The 20,808-nt window shown below is 40.6% G+C and overlaps 1 protein-coding gene across 1 annotated transcript in view; it reads left to right on the top strand.

The window, feature by feature from the left end:
- FAM135B (family with sequence similarity 135 member B) overlaps positions 1-20,808 on the top strand; it is a 256,450-nt gene that overhangs the window by 1,091 nt on the left and 234,551 nt on the right. The gene's annotated exons all lie outside the window — the stretch shown is intronic.

The following is a 20,808-nucleotide window of genomic DNA, read 5'->3' as shown; positions in this document are numbered from 1 at the left end:
ATACAGAAAATACAATTTGAAGTCCTCATGTCTCCCTTCTGTTTTCTCCATGAAACCTCTTTGGTAACACTGGAAGAGGAATTGCTAACTTTTGTGTCCTCCCTAGGTTAGATATAACTTAGACCTTCAGCTACTCACCCCTCAAAGCAAAAAACTGTACACAGGACACAAAGGATGCAGTGACTTAAGTGGAGCCACTCCTATTATTTCTGGGGCATCATGCATAAAATAGATGCAAAAGAAGGAAATTGCAACTCATGATTTTGAGGGCTCTCATCCTGAAATCCTGTCATCTCACAATACAGCATATGCAAGCACAGAGCATGTTTCTGGGAATTATATGTATCTTATGTCCAGCAAAACACTGGAATGTGTAGGTAGCTGGCAGGAAACACCTGATCTGTTCAGCCCAACTAGGAAAGGTCAAATCAGTGTTGCTTTTAAATGATCTGCAGAAAGTTTCTGGCATGGCTGCAGTTGCAGTTTGTGTGTAAATACACATGGCTGCACCTGCAGTACAGAGGTTACAGTACTTCTAGTCTTCATGTGCAAAAGAAAGGGATCAGAGATGGTTTTGGGATCGCGAGCTCCTGCAGGAGAAAGGAATTAGCTGTTGGAAAATACAGCTGGATGAGGGTAGTAACAGCTTGCAGTTAATCATGTGTTGGGCACAATTTAGCCATCCAAATGGATCCTATGTAACTAATGGTGGGTGATTCAATTGCAGGTGACAATTTTAAAGAGAAAAAAACTGACAAGGCAAGCAAGAGAAAGCCATGTGTGGTCCAAGAGTCATTCTGGAGCAATTCCTACTGCTGCGGTGTAACCTGCTGCATTCCCCCACACTGCAATGTCAATGATAAATATGCTTTTAGCTGTCTCTTACTTGCTTCTGCTGTAGGTTCAAATCCACAAGATATGCAGGAGAAAATGACAAAACTAATTAACCAGACCTAGTAAAAAGCATTCCACTTGAAAATAAAGTTTGATCTTTATTATGTTTAATCTAATAGCAGCTAGAAAATGAATCTACTTAAAGTTCAAGAACTAAAGTTAGCCGTGTTCAAATTTGTGCCGTTTTACTGAGGTTTCTAATTTTTGCAGTAACAAAGTTGCATGATTTTTTTTTTTTTTTTTTTGTCCTAGCAGGAAATGAGTTTAGCTCTACCTTTGGGCATACCATTGATTTCTCACCATAGTGGCGTACCTCTCACCCTGTGCTAATTGGCATCCTAAGGAGTCAAATTAAAAAGGGAGGAGGTTTATTCTGTCTTGCCTGGGAGCAGTGTCCCCAGAATCAGAGCAGCAGGATCAAGGCAGGCTGTGTACAATGCTTGTTCTGTAACTTGTTTTGAAGAGCTACAAGGTGGGTCCTCGGGGATTCAGTGTATTAATTTGCCCTGCCCTAAATTGACTCCAATCTGTTTCAAGGTATTATTGATCTGAATGTTAAAGTCATTAGCCTCAGCATTTAGCTGAGGGTATGAAGATGTACAGTGAAGTTAACATCACCTGGTCAAAGATACATGTGAAACAGAAACCACTTCTGGAGTTCCCATGAATTGATCCAAAAAAGATAAGATCTCTGCATTGAGTCCTTGGTTCCCACACGTCACACTTGTTCTATATACAGTCATGTCTCCATGGTAAGCTGCTTTGAATTTTTTTTTAACCAAGTCAGTAACAAGCTAATGAGAAACCAGAAAGGTGAGAAGTTTTGAAGAGAAGCTATTTTAAAAAGAAGCTAGAAATTCTTATATCTGAGAGGCCAACAGGAAATAATTGGACATAGTTTATCTTCTATTCTGGGCTTTGGGCTGACAAATAGGCATACAGAATTGCTCATGGAAATGTATTTTGAAGTAATAAGTAGCAATGTGTCCTGAGCACCTGCAGTTCTCGGATACTCTGGGCACAAGGACAGTATGGGTTGGGGCTCAGAAATTCCAATTAGACCAAGAGAAGCTGAAGCCCAGCCCTATTCATTTGAAAACATGGGGTAGGATGGAAATGTTAGAATTAACAATTTACAGATGTGAAGAATCTGCTCTGTGAGCTGGGACTTGTGCAGAGCCCATAATCTGGAAATTCTCTTAAGCCCTACAGCATGAGATTTAGCATCCTTTCTTAATATTTTGACAGGTGAATTATTTTAATTAAAAGTTTTAATCATCAATAAAAATAATTGTGGATGTTTCTGATATCTATGTAGATATTCTGTCCCATTTAAAATTCTGCCAATTTTGCCCTCATCCCCATCCTACAGCAATTAATTACAGTTTAATCACATGGGTGAATTAAAAATTACACTCCTTTGATCTGCCTTTCATTCTTCACCTCTTAATTTCTTTGAACAACTATCTGGACACATGAGAAAGGAAGACTCTTCTCCAGAGCATTCATTATCCTATATTATTTTACCACATCCCATCCCAGCCATCTGCTTTCTTAAGTACAAAATTGCAGCCTTTCAGGGGTTAGAACTGAGAGTACGTAGTCTGCAATGTCCTTTGAAAAATCCCTCTTGCATGGTAAATCTTTTTCCCATGAACAGCAACGGCTGTTACATTCAACCATGAGCCACTGCACGTATTTGCATGCTACTTTCCTTTAATCTTCATGATTCTCACTGGTCTGGGTAATTTGGTTGGGAGGGATGTAGGTGCTGACTGACAGCAGCACTGAGGCTGAGCTGGTCTCCAGTTTAGGTGTTGGCTCTCATTGCCTCATCTGCTCACTGCAGTTTTCTACCTATTCCTCAGGCTTCTCCAGCAGCAGAAATGTGAGTGTCCTGGTTATTACTTTTTGTGTGTAGGGATCTTCTCGGAGAAGAGAGTGCCCACACAAAAATCAACCGAACATCTTAAGCAGAGCAGATAATTTAATTGTTTCTTTCCTTCCTGGCTCTGGTCCCACATGACTGATGAAGTCCTAAGTAAAGCCCATGACACAGGAATTACTTTAAAAATAAGTGTTTAATCCATCACTTCATTCACACACACACACCTGGAAGTTCTCAAGGCCGGGCTGGATGGAGCTCTGAGTAACCTGGTCTATGAAAGATGTCCCTGCCCTGTCAGGGCATCTGAACAAGGTGATCTTTGAGGTCACTTCAAACCCAAACCATCCTGTGATTCTGAGTCTGTGATTCAAGCTCTGTTACATAGGTGAAGGTGAAACTGTGTAGGTGTATTCCCAATAAAAAGATGCTGCTCTGGGTTGGAGTATTGAGCTGTCAGCAACTAATTTGGGACTGTGAGTGGATTTACTGTGGCCCAGCAGCTGTGGGATACAGAGCACCAGTGATGTGCTTTCCTTTGGAAGCAGATATTGTGGGTCTGGGCTGTGCCTGCTGAAGGATGAAAAACATGAAAAGGAGACTATACAGCTGCTTCCCTAAGAAGAGAGAGCTCTCCCACACTCTTCCCAGGTGTCAGGTTGGCTGGAGAGCCATGCTTCAGCCCTCAATTACGGAGCTATGAAGAATAGGATGTGCAAATACACTGAGACAATTGGGAGTCTGAGACCTTGCTTAATGAAATTAGGCTAGAGATAACTGCCTATAAATATACTTGGAAGAAAAGAAAGGTAGCACCACAGAGGGAACAGAGGTAGTTAAGCCAAGTAATAATGCACATTAGTAAATAAATGTTAGAAGTCAGAAGGATTATTTTTTTTAACCAGTGAAAGTACACACAGGTGTACTTTCTGAAATGATCCAGAAGAGCACAGTAAGGAAGAAATTAAATCCTGCAGGGGGAGAAAAATTTATCAATTTATCTTCTCTGTCCTTCTGTTTGTTAAAAAAAAAAAAAAAGAAAAGAAAAAAAAAGCCACAAACCAATCTGCTTCTATGTGACTGAAACTTGAAAAGCTAGGACAGGGATAAGGAAGAGGGGATGGGAACACTTGAAAATTGTTTCAGGAGTAAAAATGAAGAGCTAAAGGTTAAAAAAAAAAAAAAAAAAGGAAACAAAAGTTTGAAATTCATTTCTTTGGAAATACGATCTGCCCTCACAGCAAGGAGCAGAAAGGAAAAGCTCAGCACCTGAGATTGGAAAATGCAGGAGAAATACAACAAATGGCAAGTCCTGACACGAGGTGCCTGCGTGGTTCTGTGCAGAGAGGGCAAGAGGAAAAGTCACATTGCCCGGGAGCAGAGCAGCTGATACCATCGGTGTTTGCACATCACCTCATTAACACCAGCAGGTTCTTGCCAGGTGCTGTCTCCTTTCAGGGCTGGACACAGCCCTGTCACCACGGTGCTATTTTTATCCCTAAACAGAAGATTTCTGAATTAGAAAGAACTTCAGCTGGCAAAAGGTATCACATCCCTTTGATTTCTGGAAACGCTCACAGCAGCTCTCCCGATTCAGGTGCAACAAGCAGCCCTGATGCTCGTTTTATTCCCCAAAACTGCTGCATGTTGTTGAAAATGCAAAAAAAAATATTACAAAAGGCACCCAAAGCCCACTGTATAGTTGGTTTTGGGTTTGGTTTTGGGTTGGTTTTTTTTTTTTTTTTTGGTTTTTTTTTGGTTTTTTTTTTTTTTTTTTTGCTCTTCCAGAGGAATTAATCATGTACAGCTCCAACTTCCGATCTTAGACTCTCAGTTTCTCAAATATCAGGTCTGACACTTAAACAGAAAGCAGAACAGTTCTGTTCCACAAAAGAAAAAGAAGAAAAAGAAAATGACAAACACACCTGACTGCCATTTTTACAGATCTAACTCAGGCTGACAGTCACTGTGGTCTTTTATATGTTTTACCAGAATCTCATTATTGCAAAATGTAGTTATCTCAAAACAAAATTTTATTCAGCTGCTATCCTCATCGTTCTGATTTCAGAAGAAGAAACGAAACAAATCCAAGCTTCAAAATGATGCACATGAACAAAATGCTTTGACGAGAGCCACCACCTGCAGCAGGACAAACTCACCTAATGCTGCCAGGGATGCTGTGGGTGTAGATGAATATGCATGCACATGTTTGGGATCTTAGTCCTTCCCACCACTTAACATAATCTAGATTGTGGTGGAGCTTCTCCTATAAACACTCTGCCTCCTAAGGCAGGTATTTTTATTTTTAAGAGACGCCACCCAGAAGAGCAAGCTTGCTGAAACTGGTAAGTTATTTGAACTAGGAAAGGATGAAGATAGAGAAAAACAGATTTAGAAAGGAAAAAGTTATTTTGCATTTGAATGGGATAAAGGGATAAAGTAAGGCTTGGAAATAGATGTTGTAGATCAATATTGTTCTCTGTGCAAGGAGACATCTCAAATCTCCAAGCTGTCAGTCAGTCTTGACTGGCTCATTATTGTGCTAAATTTTGGTTCTTGTCTTCCTGTAATTGAAATGAGTTGAAGACTCCTCTTTGAGTGAGGTGTCAAGATCAGTTGTCAAAAGCTGACAAAAAGGTGAAATCCCACATAATCTGTAACTTCATTCATGTATTGTCTTCCTCATGATGATGGCATTGTGTTCTCACCATCCTATTGTTTGAGTTGTCTAGTTGAGACAAAGGTAACAGTGTAAGACATTTACTGTTAAATAAAGGTTGTATGAAGCTTCCAAAATATTATTTCTTTTGTACTGCATGTGGAAATTGGGATGTTAGTCTGTGAGCTTTCCTTGAGGACCTTGGTATATTAGTATCCATAATGAGGCGTGATGTAATAAAGCCTTGTTGAAACAAATTATTCAAACAAAATGAAAAGAGTAATCTGTTTGTTTATTTGCTGATTCCCTGCTTGACTTTCCAGCTCAGTGGCTTGTGTAAAGTTGCCCTGTAAGGTTTGTTCACAGTTGTATTATGGTAATCATAGAAATGGAATTAGACTTTCTAATAGAAGACTACTCAGATTTGTTTGGGGTTTTTTTGGGTTTTTTTTTTCCCCTCTTCCTGGGAAAATTATCTGTATGTCTGCTGCTACTGGAGTATCAGAAGTTATTCCAGAGAGTAGCTGGAAAAGGAGGATTGCTGTAGTGGTAGAGTGTTGTGGTGAAAAGCTAAAAGGGAGGAATAATGATGCAGCTTGTGGAAGTGTAGGTTGTTTGTCTTGGCTGTTCAGACTTTTTAGGGTGTTTCTGTATGGTTCATTTGAATTTCTTGGAGTGATGCTGGGACAGCCATGGTAGAATCCTTTCCAGAAGGAACAGAATTGTGGGCAGGTACTCGGATGGTTCCACAGGCTGGTTGTGTCAGCAGTGCTCACAGAGGAACAGGATGTGGCCAGAGGGATGGGTGGGATCCAAAACAGACCATTAAAATGTTTTTTCTTGTCCCACAAGAGAAGGATGACCAACTCTGCTCCCAAGGAAGGCATCTGCTCACCTTCCCCTGCAGCAGAATGACTAAACTTTAAATCCTGTTTGACTCACCTGAAGTTCTGGCCTCTGTGGAGCTTTTGCATACCCTTTATCTGGCTTGGCTGGAGTTGGGAGTTTTGCTTATTCTGGGTGAGCTCCTTGCTGCTGTGAGCTCAGGTAACTTTTCCCACATTCCCTTCAATGTGCACAGCTCTTGTTTGTAGGACTGGGCACACACCCTTCTAATCAAAGGCAATGTCAGAGAGAACTCGCTGGAGTGTCTGTGGTGGTTTAAACACAGTGAAATGTGTGTGAAAGGAGACACTTCAAAGCATGTTTGAACTGATGAATGTTTTGAATGCTTCCTGATGTTACACTCCACAGAAACTGCCAGAAATGAAGGGGCATGGTAAGAGCCACTGAAGGAAGGTGGAAGCTTGTGGGTGCCTTCCTGGGTGTTTGGGATGCCCATTAGGGAGCTGGAATGCTCTAGCAGTTCTAATCTTGCCTTGCTCCTTTTAACTCTCCTCTGGAGACCAGATCTTCCCTGATAAGGTATTCTTTAGCCCTGCCATCTCTCCTGCTGATATTTATTTACAGATTCATTAAGTACTATTTTCCATACTTAGTTTGATTGGGGACTGCTCAGCTCTGATAGAAGATTGTATTAAAGCTCATATAATCCCTGCCTGGCTTATTTGTTCGCAGGATAATTCTCCAGTCATGTTAACCTAATAAGACATCTTTTAATATTCTGCTCCTCCTGTGTTTCTGTGATCCTAGTGGAAGGCTCTGCTGGGAAACTCAGCCAGCCTGTAGGAAAAGAGACTGCTTCAAGCCCCGAATTCTTGCACTTCTTTCAGACCCTCTGCCATTTCCCTGTAACACTGAAATCAGCAGAATGGACCCTGGCATTGGAAAGGTCCAGGAGCTTCCTACGGATGAGTTCTAAATTAAGCACTTGGATAATTTTTTTATTGCTTTTTTTTTTTCTTTTTTTAATTCAGGGTATGTTCTATATAGGATTTATGGGATGAAATCCAGGCATCTGAAGACTGTTTATTGACTCTGGTAGTGGCAGATACCACTGTTTCTCAGGCCTCTCACTTGGCTATTGATCTGCTGTTGATTGTTCTGTTATTCATGCAGAGCTGGATATGACACAAGACCTGTAGGAGCCCTGGTCTCCTCTGGAGTAACAGCTGGAGGCCAGCAGGGAAGCCTGGTGCATCTTCAGTGGCATCAGACATCTTCACGTAGAAAGCTGTATCCTGCCATGGGCCAAAACCCCTCTGATGTAAAAGCACTCCCTCTTTTGCCATAGAAGAATCTTGTATTAAAGCAAATTCTATCTAAATTTGATAGCTCATATTTTACACTGCATGCACTGTGAAGAACAGTGTTTCTGCTGTCCACTGCTGTGGGGACCAACAACCAACACAGCTCTTCTGGAAAAACAAAAATGTATTAAGATGTGAGGTTTTAACACTCTGACCAGAGTAAAATGTGTTGTGTTCCAGTACTAAAAGGGGCTTACAAAAAGGAGGGAAAAATTATTTTTTACACAGTCAGATAGTGTAGCACAAGAGAGGCTGGTTTTAAACTAGAAGAGGACAGATTTAGGTTAGGTGTTAGGAAAAACATCTTTACTGTGAGGATAATAAGGCACTGGCACAGGTTGTGCAGGGAAGCTGTGGATGCCCCATCCCAGGAAGTGTTCAAGGCCAGGTTGGATGGGACCCTGAGCAGCCTGATCTGCTGAGTGTCATCCCTGCCTATTTCAGGGGTTTGGAACTCGATGATCCTTAAGGTTCCTTCCAACCCAAACCATTCTATGATGATTCTATGTTATTCAGCATTTCTGTGCATGCCTTTTCAATTTAAAATAGCAAGCAACCATGTAATCAGAAGACTGTGTAAAGTTCTTTTCTTATCTGAAATTTCAGAAAAGAAAAGAAGCTCAACCCAAACACATGGAAAATAATATGAATAAGGTAGGGGAAGCAGCTGAAAGCCTGTGAGGTTGGTTTGTTGGAAGGCTTTCCCAGGCACTATACTTTCAGATGCTTTCTTGCATAAGCATCTTGCAATGCAAGGTTGGGCTGTGTTGTCATGGAGACTTTCAGGTTACCTCATCATTTTGCTAGAAAAGACAAATTTCAGAGTGGCTGTCATTGTACTAATTTTGTCATGAGACCTGACTTCCCACTGGTTTTATGCCTGCAGTCCTCATCCTTGTTTACAGTAAATCTTGTTTATGCCATTGTAGGCATAAGAGTGGTTGCATGTTCTTTTATGAAGCTGTTTTCATGTGAATTCACAGTGCACAGCACAATAAATTAGTATGAAAAGGGATTTATGGCCAGGCTGAGAAAAGCTTGCAGAAAGACTTCAGTCTGAGGAAGGGAGAAATTTGCACTGCCACCATCAGAAACCTGGTGGACTCTTTGCTCTGTCAGGTGGCACTGACTGCCCAGAGCCTGGGGAAGAATCATCAAGACACTGGACATGTGATGTCTAAGCTAATACCTGGATAGCATCATTATTCTCTCTGTGGTGATTCCAGGTTCAGCACTGTGACCAAAGGATCTCCAGCTGACCACTGGAAATGATGAATTTGAATGCATTCTGTTGCAAAGTGGTTTGTGGTTTGTGCTGGGCTTTTTCTGCTCTCTGTCCACCTCTTCTTCAGATGGGATTTGCCCTGCAGTTAAGTGGCAAAATGGATTTTACTCCTGGCGTGTGCAGGGTTGACCTCAGGCAGCTGCCCACCTAGAAGGATTTAAGAGAAAATCAACATCTAACTGGCACAAGCAGCTTCCAAGCATGATATTTGCTCTGACTTGCCTCTCCAGTTTTCAACTCCCCTCACCTTAAGGTTGCTGTAACCTCCACACCAACCCTCATTTTTTGGAATTAATCAATCCTTCCTCATTTCATCCATGGCTTTGCCTGTTCCACCTTGATACCCCCTCAAACCTTCAGGATTCCCTTGCTTCTCTTTCTGTTTTGCCTGTCATCTCCCTTCTGCAGGAAACCACAGAGGTTATCAGATGCTGCTGGTATTGGACAGTTATGAAGAATTTTCAGGGATGCCAGTCTCTATCTGTGCCCTTCCCCAGGAAGTCTGTGTAGGTGGAGGTGACAAATAACATGAAGCCCTCACAAAGCTATTTCAGACAGACAATGTGGGAAGAAAATGGACCTCTGGTTGTCTGGGTTGCTGTGTCCTGTCTGCTGTCCCTCAGATTTATTTCTCCTTTGTAGGATATAATGATTACGTGAAACCTATTTCAGGCTCATGTCCTGAAAGGACTGTTTGTCCCTATGACTGCTTTTTTTTTTTTTTCTTTTCTTTTTTTTTTCTTTTTGTTGTTGTTTCTTTATTTCTTTTTTTCCTGTCCTCCACTAGAGGCAAATCAAAGGATGTTTCTGGACTGTTGTAAATGGTCAAATGGTCAGTACACATCCTCATGTCATTTTTCCAAGTCAATTGGTCTCAGGACTGGTATAAGACACCTCTACCCTCCTGTTTCATGAAGCAGGGGGGGTTACACTTTTTTTTATCTACTTAATAAAAATATCTTTGCTTTCCCCTTCCGAATGATGCTTTTTTCCATGTTAAAAGATTGAGGGGGAACCAAAAAACCCAACTGACTGTAGAGAGATAAAAGGTTCTCCAGTGGTCAAAGACTCTTCCCTTCCTTTTTTACCATCTAGTCTTCTCTTTCAAGCATTTCCCCAGATTTTTAATCCTCCTTTGGATTTTTCCAGCGCCCCAAACACACCATGATGTAAGAGGGAGACTGGGTTCCTTGTGGGTTGTTTGTGATTGCCGAGGTTGGAACAATACCCAAATCTTCACTGTCCAGGGCTAAGTAAAAAAACGGGCAAATTTTGCCTGCTAAAGAGACGATAAATTTTGTGAGTCTCCCTGTGGTTCCTTGTTAGCTTCATCTCATGGTGCTGGATGCACTGGTGAAGCTGAGGGAAAATCCTCAACATAAGGATCTAGGAAGACCCTGTCATCCTTGAATCTCGACTGGAGAATCTCCCAGGAACTGACAAACTGCTGTTATATCTTCTGCTGGTATTCCCACACATAGATTCCCAAAAGTTTGAAATGGCACCACAGTCCTAAAGGGGGTCAGCTCCATGGGAAGGAGAGTCAGGTCTGAACTGTCACACTGATTGCTTCTGTAGATCACCTTGGCTTCTCCCAGCTTAAGTCAGCAGATACCTGTCAATTCACATTCCCTGGGAATAGATCCCAGAGAATGTTCTGCTGAACAGCCTCATCCCATCCATCTTTACATCAGTGCTCAGCTTTGAGAAATACAATGAGGTGGAGAGGGAAGTATTTGATATCTGTCCTGACTTGCAAGTGTGTTGTGCTCTGAGGTAGTGAGAATTCCTTCAGAGGATGGATCCCCACATTTCTTCTCAAGGGTAACCAAAGAGAAACCCAAGTACCAATGTGTTCTCTCAGTAGTAGGATGCAAAAGCTTTTATTATGCCTTTATTTTGGTTTTTTGGTGATATATGCAGGGATTTTCCAGCAGAAAGTGTTTCAGTTGCTGCTTTGCTGTCACATGTCTAAGCTGGTCCCAAAACCAAAGAAAACAGGCATATAACAAACAGGTATAAGAGGCATAACAAACAGGTATAAGAGAAACCATAACAACTGGTAATGGTCTCTACAAGATCCTAGGCAGATTATTTGAAGTCCTTTTGACATGATACTGTTGAAAAAAGTATTCTGATTTTAAATGGTTTGAGTTTCAAGTGTGTTGCTGGTTCTTTGTCCTACTAAAATGCTTCTAGGTCTCAGGAAAGCTAGGCTGGGCTAAGTGCTTGATGGTTATTTTAAGCAATCTTCTGCATTTAGCAACCTGCCATAAATCTTAGAAATGCCAGCATACACGTTTGTAAAATATGGACACGATGAAGCAGACTGCAGCTTTTAAGAAGTGACAGTAAAGCGAGCTCATGTGGCTCTTTACCTGACCCTTGTTGGTCTTCTTCAAATGCAGCACATTAGCCAAATCATTCTACTAATGCAAGGTGTACTTGTGGAGTAGGCAGAGATATTTCATAACCCCTAACACTGTTCCTCTGCAAGCAGAGATAAACCCCCCCTTCCAATGTATAAAATCCTGCAGTAATCTGTTTCTTTAAGAGATCTTTAAATCTCTTGTATATAGTTACTGACTAGAATGTCCAAATTGCTTTTGCCTGCAAAGAGCTTGGAAAGAATGGATTAAATGATTTTGTTAATTGCCCACCCTGCTTGGCTCAGATGGGTGCATATGTACCAGCTATATTTATCTGGCAGGTGTTCCTTTCCTCTCTCTCCTTTGGACTTGTTGTTCCCTGTTCTATTACTCAATCAAGGCTTATAGGAGAAAAAGGAATAAATAAAAGAAATTTGTATGATGCTTGAGCACTCTGTACTAGCACAGCAGAGTGGAAGGTACACAAGGAGCCCTGCACATCTGACCTCTCCTTCAGAGGCTGCTGTACTCCTTGCAAGATAGGAAAGCTGAGGTGAAATTAGGGCCACAATGATTAAAGGAATATTTTACACTCAGAGGTATCTAAATGCAGAATTTAGGTAACATTTATGTCATCAGTACCTATGCAAAACTCATCAATCTGATGTATGCTGTACTTCAGAGCACGTCTACATGCAAGAGAAGTTCTGTTGCCACATTTTTAAAGACTGGGTGTCATAGTATGTGACAGAGAAGTGGCTCAGCTCCTATGAGCAAAGAAGTCTGGCCTGGGCTGGAATTCAGAGCTGTCTCTTGAGCAGTGAACAGGAAACTGCTACCAAGCAGATTGCCAGTTCTGACTTCATGTCATGGAATATGGCAATCAAAGCTGAAGATATCAGCCAAAGATGCAGACACAGGTCTTGTGGCTCTCTTAAGCCAGCTCTGCAAACCAGTGAGTTACCAGAAATCCTGAGCAGAAAAAAAAAAAAAAAAAAAAAAAAAAAAAAAAAAAAAAAAAAAAAAAAAAAAAAAAAAAAAAGGAGAGGTTCAGGCAGGATTTGAGGAGTTAACTTCAGGCACAAAAATTATGATGAGTGGGATGTGTGGATGAATCCCCAGATGAGTTCTGATTTTAATAGCCAGTGGTCTGAGACTTCACTATAGAGCATATGTAAGATCACAGTGTTGACTTCTGTCCTTTGCTTTTTTGTGTATTCCAGGGATGAACACATATCTGTAATTTACTGTGACAGGTGCTGTGCTGCCATAGATTATGGCAGCCCAAGGAAAGTCTTAGAATTACATGTAAAATACCAGGTTACAGCTCCACTGCCAGCTCGTGTGGGCGAGGGTTTGACCTTCTGTTTTGAGATGCTGTTCTGGATACCAGAACAGAACACTTGGGCACTGTGATCATCCACAGACTCTTCTGAGATGGAGAATAATCTTATGCCCTTCTGTCCTTCAGTGAATGAAGCCAAAGGCCAGACACTCTGGCTTCTGTCACCTGAAATCCTGGGAAGATTGCCATAACACACTCTGTTTCATCTTCCTTTCTAGCAGTCAGCTTTACTGCTGCCTGACATAGCACACAAGACACTTCAAAGTCAAACAGCTCTCAGGCAGTCACTGGAGAAGTGGCAATGACATTTCTGTGGTCCCACTGATGCCCCTAACCTAATGATCAGCTTTTTGTGTGTCTGTGTAAGTCATTTTAAATACCTGATGCTATTATGAAACACCTACCTGCCAACCTCAATGGGACATCATAAGGCTTAATTAAATGCTTGCAGTGTATTCTGCCATGCTGAGAAGCAAGGTACTGCAGAAGGCAAAATATTATTACAATTTAAAAAGTCTATCACAATCTGGAAAATGGGTTAAAAACAATAAAAACAGAGTCTAGTATAATCACTTTCTGTTGCACTCTGCAAGCACAGTGTAACTCATGAATTCAAAGACATTCTTCCCAAAGGCAGGCCCTTCATTGACTCAAGAAGCTGTCTCACACAAAGCAAGTAAGTTGTGAGTGTTAGGCAGATACAGAGCCAGAAATTGGGAATAATGATGGGGTTTTTCTTCTTTTTTTTTCTTTTTTTTTTCTTTTTTTGTGGTTTTTGGGTTTTTTTGGTTCAAATGCATACCTTGCTGTGCTCAAGGTTGGAGTGATCCACTTAACCTCTCTCTCTAACCAGGGCAGATAAACAAGTTCTTTTGCCACAATACTCCTGGCTGGTTTGGGCTCTTTTTTTAGAGCAATATGAGTTTTCACATAGTTGTAGCTAGAAAAGTTTAGGTTTTCAGTTGTATTTGTGTATCTGTGCTGTACATATCTATATATAGTCTGTGTCTGGAAACATGGATTCAGTCAGCCAACATGCTGTAGAAGGATTTTGTATAATGTGTCTGAAGTGCCCCAGTATGTCAAAATATCTTCAAAAAAGGTGAAATCTGACTCATGCTGAGACCCTGAATTTATCCTTATCTCAGCCACTGAGTCTGAAAATGGCTTGCATAGAACTTGTCACCCAGGACATGCAGTGGACATCAGTATGCTGCTCAGATAGTGCTGGGTTTTTTTTTTTCTGTAGATGGATATCTTCAGTTGTTGTACATCATATCAGCAAAATGCTCAGCCTGCTAAGGATGAGACCCATGGATTCTGCTTGTTCATTCACTCTCCATGCTGTGACTTGTTCTGCATTTGATATCCTTCTCTGGGTAAAGCAACTGGCACTTATGTGTCACTAAGTGGTAGCCATAAAGAAAATCAGCTGTGCTTGTCTCTGCTGTCACCAGAGGGGAGCAATCCTAAAGGCAAAAGAAGATAGTGTGAATCATAAGAGGAAAATAAAATTCCCATCTCCTTCTGCACAGTCTCCAGGCATCATTTCTACTCCAGCACAATCACAGCCAGTGGGAAAACTCTAGATATTATTACCACTCTTGTTTTATTAGCAACAATCTGGCATTAGAGCTGTAGGTAGTGTTGTCTGTAACAGTGCTATCTGAGTACAGATTACAGACATCATGATGGGACACTGGGGCAGATAAAGTGAGGATCATTTGAGGCATATCTCATGTTCTCTTGCTGGGACAGGAAAGCTTGTTTGGATCTTTAATATCTTTCAGTTTCAGAAGCCAACAGGTTCATGTTGCTCAGAAGGCATTAAATGAAACTTTTTCCTGTCCAAGGGGGAGCTATGTAGTGTAAATTTTTTTGAAAGTTACTATGGAGCTAGCAGATGGCAGTGGAGAAGGAGAAAGTGGGGCTGAAGACTGGAGTTGTTACAAGCAGCAGTGGGAAGAGCTAATGGCTAAAATGGAGGGGTCAGTTCGGGGGAAATAGACTTGGACTACTTGGTAGAGTCAGAAAAACATTGAGATCTGATGTGTGATTAGTGATGTTGAGCTCCTGTTTGTCCAGCACAACCTTCCTGAAGGAGACTTGATTTTAATGGGGAAGCTTCCTGATGTTTATTGAAAACTGAGCTTATTAAATTAGTTCTGATTGGATTTTATTAGAACTTCAAAGCAAAACATCTGCCACTGTTGGCTCTAGCAGTACTGAAGAGTTTTATAGGACAATAAAGCTACAAAAGCAATTAATATATGCACTAATGCAGAAGCTGTAAATATTTTCAGTCCAGTCAAAGTATCTTAAATAGCACTTACAGCATTGCTCTTGGTGTTACTCCAAGAAGACAATCATAATTCATGAGAACAGGAGTTAAAAGCATCAGTGCTTCTAGAAGCATTTGGAATTATGATGATTTGTTCTTCTACCCTGGCCTTAATTTTTTGCTTTTTTCACTATACGTGTAGTCTAATCCAGAGTACCCAACCAATAAAGTAAGAAATCTTTCAGGTAAAAGGTAGGCTGTGCTGTCTTGATAGCTCAGCTCACTCCTTCCTGCAGCTTCTTATGTCTTCATTTCTCCAGGGAGGAGTGGGACTGTGGCTGGGAATGATTTGCTATGGGAGCTGTGCCAGGTCCTCACACAGCCCCTACCTCAAACACCCAGCCCAAACCAGGTGAGCTGCAGGTACCTGCAGTTCTGTGCTTGCTGTTCCTCTGCCCTCATCTCCACTGACTTCCAGGATCACCTACTCATTTTGGAGGTGAGAAGAAAACAAAGTGTGGAGAGAGTTGGTGTTCTGGGGAGAGGATGTAGATCAGGAGATGAACCTGCTGAGACTGAGATGGTGGAAGGAATTGCAAAAGGACCTCAAAGTGGTGGGAAGAATGGACTGCCAGGGAGGTTTGATCTAAAAAACTGGGAACCTAAGAGTTTCTTTTTTGGAGATGTAAAAATATTCCAGTAGTGTGTACCATGAGTTTTTACCAAGCACAGATATATCTTTTTGTGAGAAATGTGTAAATAGACTTATTTTTCTTCTAGTCTGAGTGTTTTTAGAAAACCATCTTTTTTTGACAGCTGTAATAAACCAAATTTTTAAGCCCTTTGAGCCCTTCACTTCAAACATTTATTTCTAAAGCTCTTTCCTCTTTATCTTTGTGTTCAATTCAGTCTGTTCACACACTAACTGAAGTATATTTTGTAAAGTGATGGATCTTATAAAACTGTGTTCCATGGTGTGTTTTGCATCATGAATACGGAACTGAACTGAAACTTAAACCATTTCAAGAAAACGTGAGAGTTGTTCTTGAGAGTTCATTAGTAACAAAGATCAGCTAGCAGAGATGAAGACAGACACATTGAAAATGGACAGAAATCAATGAATGCAGATACCTGTGTTTGGGGCGGATTTCTTTTAGGAGAAGCTATAATCAAGTGCTCTAATTTCAGAGTTGTCAATCTACTGTGTTAAAAATTATCAGAGCCAAATTATCCTGGATTCGTTTTCTATCTATTTTTTAGGGATTACATTTGAAAGATTTTTCTCTAACAGTAAGTATTAAACATGCTATATGTGAACAGAATTTTCACTTCAGATCTCTCTTTCTACAATGGAATATTTTAGGAAAAATGGCAAATACTGTCAGATTCTAAAAGAATATAGCTAATGTGTGATAGTAGTAATGCAGTTTGTTTGAATTTCAACACAATAGTTGCTAACTAAAGCTAAACTATATGTTTCATCAATGCCAGCTGTTAATGATGCAGAGGAATAGCTCTCAAAGAGGATATCTGCATGTACAGCCACGGGCCGTGGAGAGCAGCTGTGTCACAGTAATGACCAACACACACACGTGCTGTGCCTGTGGTGAACTCAACCTGCATCTAAATGGCAATAATTGCCACAGATTTATCATGGCAGAAAAGCAAGTCAAAAGCTGGAAGCCTGGTTGAGAATGTGACTATGTGAACAAGTGTGTGCATGAAGAAGGCAGTCTTCTGCACAAAGTTTGTCATTGTGATAGAGGCACCAGTTCAGAATGTACTAAAAAATAAAATTAAAAAAAAAACCCATGTAAACAACAGTGCTTTTTTTGATAGCTACACCTTCATGCAAGTTTGATATGGCTGTCTAATCTGTTCCAGACATCCTTTTATATTAAATGTCTCAGTAATGAAAGGTGATTTCCACATTTCCATTACTGCTATGAAGATCTAGTACGTAATCAATATGAAGTAAAATCAAACCAATTATTAATGACCATGTTAATGAAAAAAATAGCTAGAAAGATATAAATTGCATTTTTCCATTTATTTTGTGTATTTAAATTCCAATGTACCATGTGAAGCATCCTTCAGAGTCCTCTAGAATAAAAAGAATAGGAAAAAAAATTTCTTGAGAGACTTGACTATGACTTGGGAGATTTATTCTCTGTCATTCTTTAGTCAAACCCAATCTCATTTCTTCAATGAGGAAGAGGTTTTGTTGTCTTACATCTGTGAGGAAGAAGAGTGTGGACTTACAAGAAAGAACCTCAAAAACTTGGTACCCCTGTCTTTGTTAAAAAGTTTTTTTGGGAAGAAGTCATAATTAGAACCACAGCATTCTGCTAAACAAGAATATTTTGCAAAGCTCAAAGACTAAGGAAAATGCTGACTTAATAGCTTTTCCAGAGCTAGTCTGTCTCAGGAAGTTGCCTGGAATGTCTTTTCCCCACGGAGTTTCTTCTGAACAGTTTTTTTGTGTTAGTTAACATATGTCTGCTCAGGATTGAACTTGGAGAAGCATCAAAAGGTCACTTGGAGCAGGAAGAACATCAGTGGAGGAGGTTGAGAGAGATGTGCTGGCTGTCCATGCTGGCTTTCACCTTGAAATAACTTTCAGCCCAAGATCTGACCATGGTCAAAAGTAGGTTTTCTGGGAGAAATTTGCTTTTACCATTGCAGGCAGAAGGAAGATGCAGTTTTCTATTTCTTTTCATAGAATCATAGAATGGTTTGGGTTGGAAGGGACCTCAAAGATCCCCTGCCATGGACCAGGGGCACCTTCCACCACACCAGGCTGCTCAAAGCCCTGTACAACTTGGTCTTGAACACTTCCAGGGAGTGTTCACCACTTCTCTGGACAACAACCTGCAATCTTCTGATTCACTGCACTATGTGCTAAAGGTAGCAAGAACCATATTAGTTTCTGTATTTATCAGAACTAAAAATGGGTTTTCTGTCTTTTTGGGGCCTATTTGAAGTCACTCAGCTGTAAGTGTATTCTTAGTAAAATAACAGTGGGTTTAACCTCACCCTCAGACTAATAGCTTGCACGTGATATATTCTTTGACTCTGAAGAAGCATCTTTGCAGGGGGAAATCTTTTGAAAGAACTCATATTTCTTGCACAATTTTTTCATTGTGTTACTCTGGCAGGGCTTCTTTTACTGCTGTATCTCAAAGATCACGAGAAAGTTAGTTCTGGTTATATCATGCTCAGTGCCTTGCCACAGGCAATAATCCTGTGATAGCCTGAAATTCATAAATCTGTCAGGCACCTGCCTAACATGCCCAAGTATCCTGGGAGTTCTGAGTCTGTGTGTGGGATAAAGAGCAGATCTGGCATGGGTTTGTATCATTATATGTTTGTGTTGCAAGAACTCACACTAGTAATCTCCAGGTATCTTAGCACAAGGCTGTGTGAAAAGCGAAAACAGTTCTTGAAACTTTATTAAAGAAAAAAAAAGAAAAAACCCTCTTTTCACAAACTTGCAGAACATATTAGTCACCTTGCTGTAGAACCCACTAATCTTTTAGATTGTGATTGTAAAATCAGCTCCCTCCTAGAACCAAAGCTAAATCTCTTCTCACAAGTGAGAAATCATGGGCTTTAACAATATGAGAAAAATTCATTTTGTATTGCCATCTGCTTCTGGGATGTGAAGAGGAAGGGGGTTGGTGCTGTATGGACTCTGCCTTTGTGGTTTACTTAATCCTGCTGTGATAAAGTCCCACATCTGAAGTCGTGATTGTCAGCAGTTCCTCTGCAATAATGCACATTGAAAAGCAGGTGAACAAAAGAAACACAATGCCAGAAGGAAAAGGGAAATGCAGAAATTTCAGTTGTAATATTGCATGTCAGGTTCATGAGAAAATTAAACCTCCTCTGTTCTCATGCCCACTGCTGATTTTCTACCTTCTGGAGACCTTCATAGGAAACACAGTCCAGTGCTATGTGGAAAAATGGGAATTTGCCTCATTTCTGTGTCATGGGCTTCTGTCATGACCCCAGGCTTGTCACTCAGGCCTTCTTGCTGAGGAAAATGGTTAATTACCTTTAACCAGAATGAGATTTCAACAGCAGATTTGTGTCACAGGCTTCTTTATCCAGCAAATAACAAGCCTGTATATCCATGTTTAACCAGGATGCCATGAGATGCAACTGCCCAGCTGCTGCCAGGGGAGAGATACAGCACAAGTTCCTGTTATGTGCACTTAAACACATCTCTGTACATTATCTATCTGGATCTCTCTCTCACACACACATATATACATACATGTATATGCCCATAAAAAAGTGTGTTTTCTTCTTCGATGAAATCTGATTTCTGAGCCTGTAATCCTTTGTTCTAACTGTTGTGAGAGATGCTTGGCACTGAGATTTGAGAAGTCAGAGGCTTCATTCTTCTCAAGGAAAGCAGATGGCATTTTGGTCAAAGACAGGGCAAGATCTTGTGACAATAAAGGTGAATTTTTATGCCATTACTTGAAGGTGCTGATCTTTAGTCTTCCTGAAAACTGCCACAGAAACTGAGAAGAAAAGATCATGAACATTTCTTGTGGAAAGCTCTTTGTATGAAATGCCAGACTCGGCTGGCCCAGATGCAATCTTAAATAGGGTCAGTACTATATCTCTTAGAAAATATTTGACCTAGTTCAATGACAGTTTAAAGAATTCAGAGGTAGGAACACATTAAAGAAAAAGGGTTTTCCCTGCTGCACTGAGAGAAAGGGTCTAACGTCATGGAGTAGCTAAGAATAGATGATTGCATTGTTCCTGCTGGTCTTATCTTGGAAACCACATATGCCTGCAGTGGGAGATCTGTGACCTTTGCTAAACTTTGTAATTCTCTCTTAAATGTAGCCTGAGACTAGCTACTACTCTGTCATATTTGTTAATATTGCACTCAATTCCCATCAAAAAACTAAGTCTGTGTCAATGAAAAATACATTTTTAACAGATGACAGCATCCTTGTGTTAACTCTTGTAAAGGTTAAGAATGCAGTCTTTGATAATCTAAGGGCACTAAACTTTAAAAGTAAATGTGAATGTTTGGATGAGTGTTACTTTGAACTGTCTGCCAGGTTTGTGTGTCCAGCACTGAAGACTTAAGTCCAACAAATCTAGGCTGGGAGATGGTACCTGCAGCAGGAGATACTTTTGCCAAAACATCTGAGCTTTTTGGGAGTGCTGTGCCTCCTCTGGGAAGAGAGGAAGCTGGGAGGTATCCCAAAATGCTGCTTGTCCTCATGGATTTGAGCCTCATGGCAGAAACCCTTCAGTGCTTTCTGGTTTCCAGTGGTCATGGTGACTGTGGGATAAAGCCTGAAGTGTCTCCAACTGGAGCTCAGGCACAGCTGGGCGCTCTGTGCCTGGAGAAGAAGATTCCATATGACTGGCCCTTTTAAATTATATAGTGTGGTTCCTGGATAACAGGAAACATGAAATGAAATAAAAATGAAATAGCAGTACATATTGTTAAATTGACACTAGAGTTGACTCGGTAGAATTCACAGCTCAGGGCTGTGATTTAAACATCTTCTTACTGTGCTCTCTCTGCTCAAGAGACTGTTCCTACTTTAACCAAATAAAAACCAAAACAAACAAACAAACCAAACCAAACCAAACCAAACCAAAACAAAACAAAAAAACAACCTGAAAGGTATTATTTGTTTCTTTCACTAGAAGCAACTTTCTTAATTTATTTTAACCAGTTGGTGCCAGTTATAATCCCTCTATAAGGATTGTGAAAAGCAATAAATATCTGCCATGCAGACAGCCAGCTCAACCATGGCTGCTGATTTATTTTAAACAGGTGCTTTGATTTTTTCCTTCAAGATTTACTCTGTAGTAGGAGGTGACACTGTTGTCTTGTGC

Source organism: Motacilla alba, chromosome 2, assembly GCF_015832195.1.
Source record: "Motacilla alba alba isolate MOTALB_02 chromosome 2, Motacilla_alba_V1.0_pri, whole genome shotgun sequence".
Taxonomy (NCBI): Eukaryota; Metazoa; Chordata; class Aves; order Passeriformes; family Motacillidae; genus Motacilla; species Motacilla alba.
This window is presented reverse-complemented; position numbering and strand designations above follow the sequence as displayed.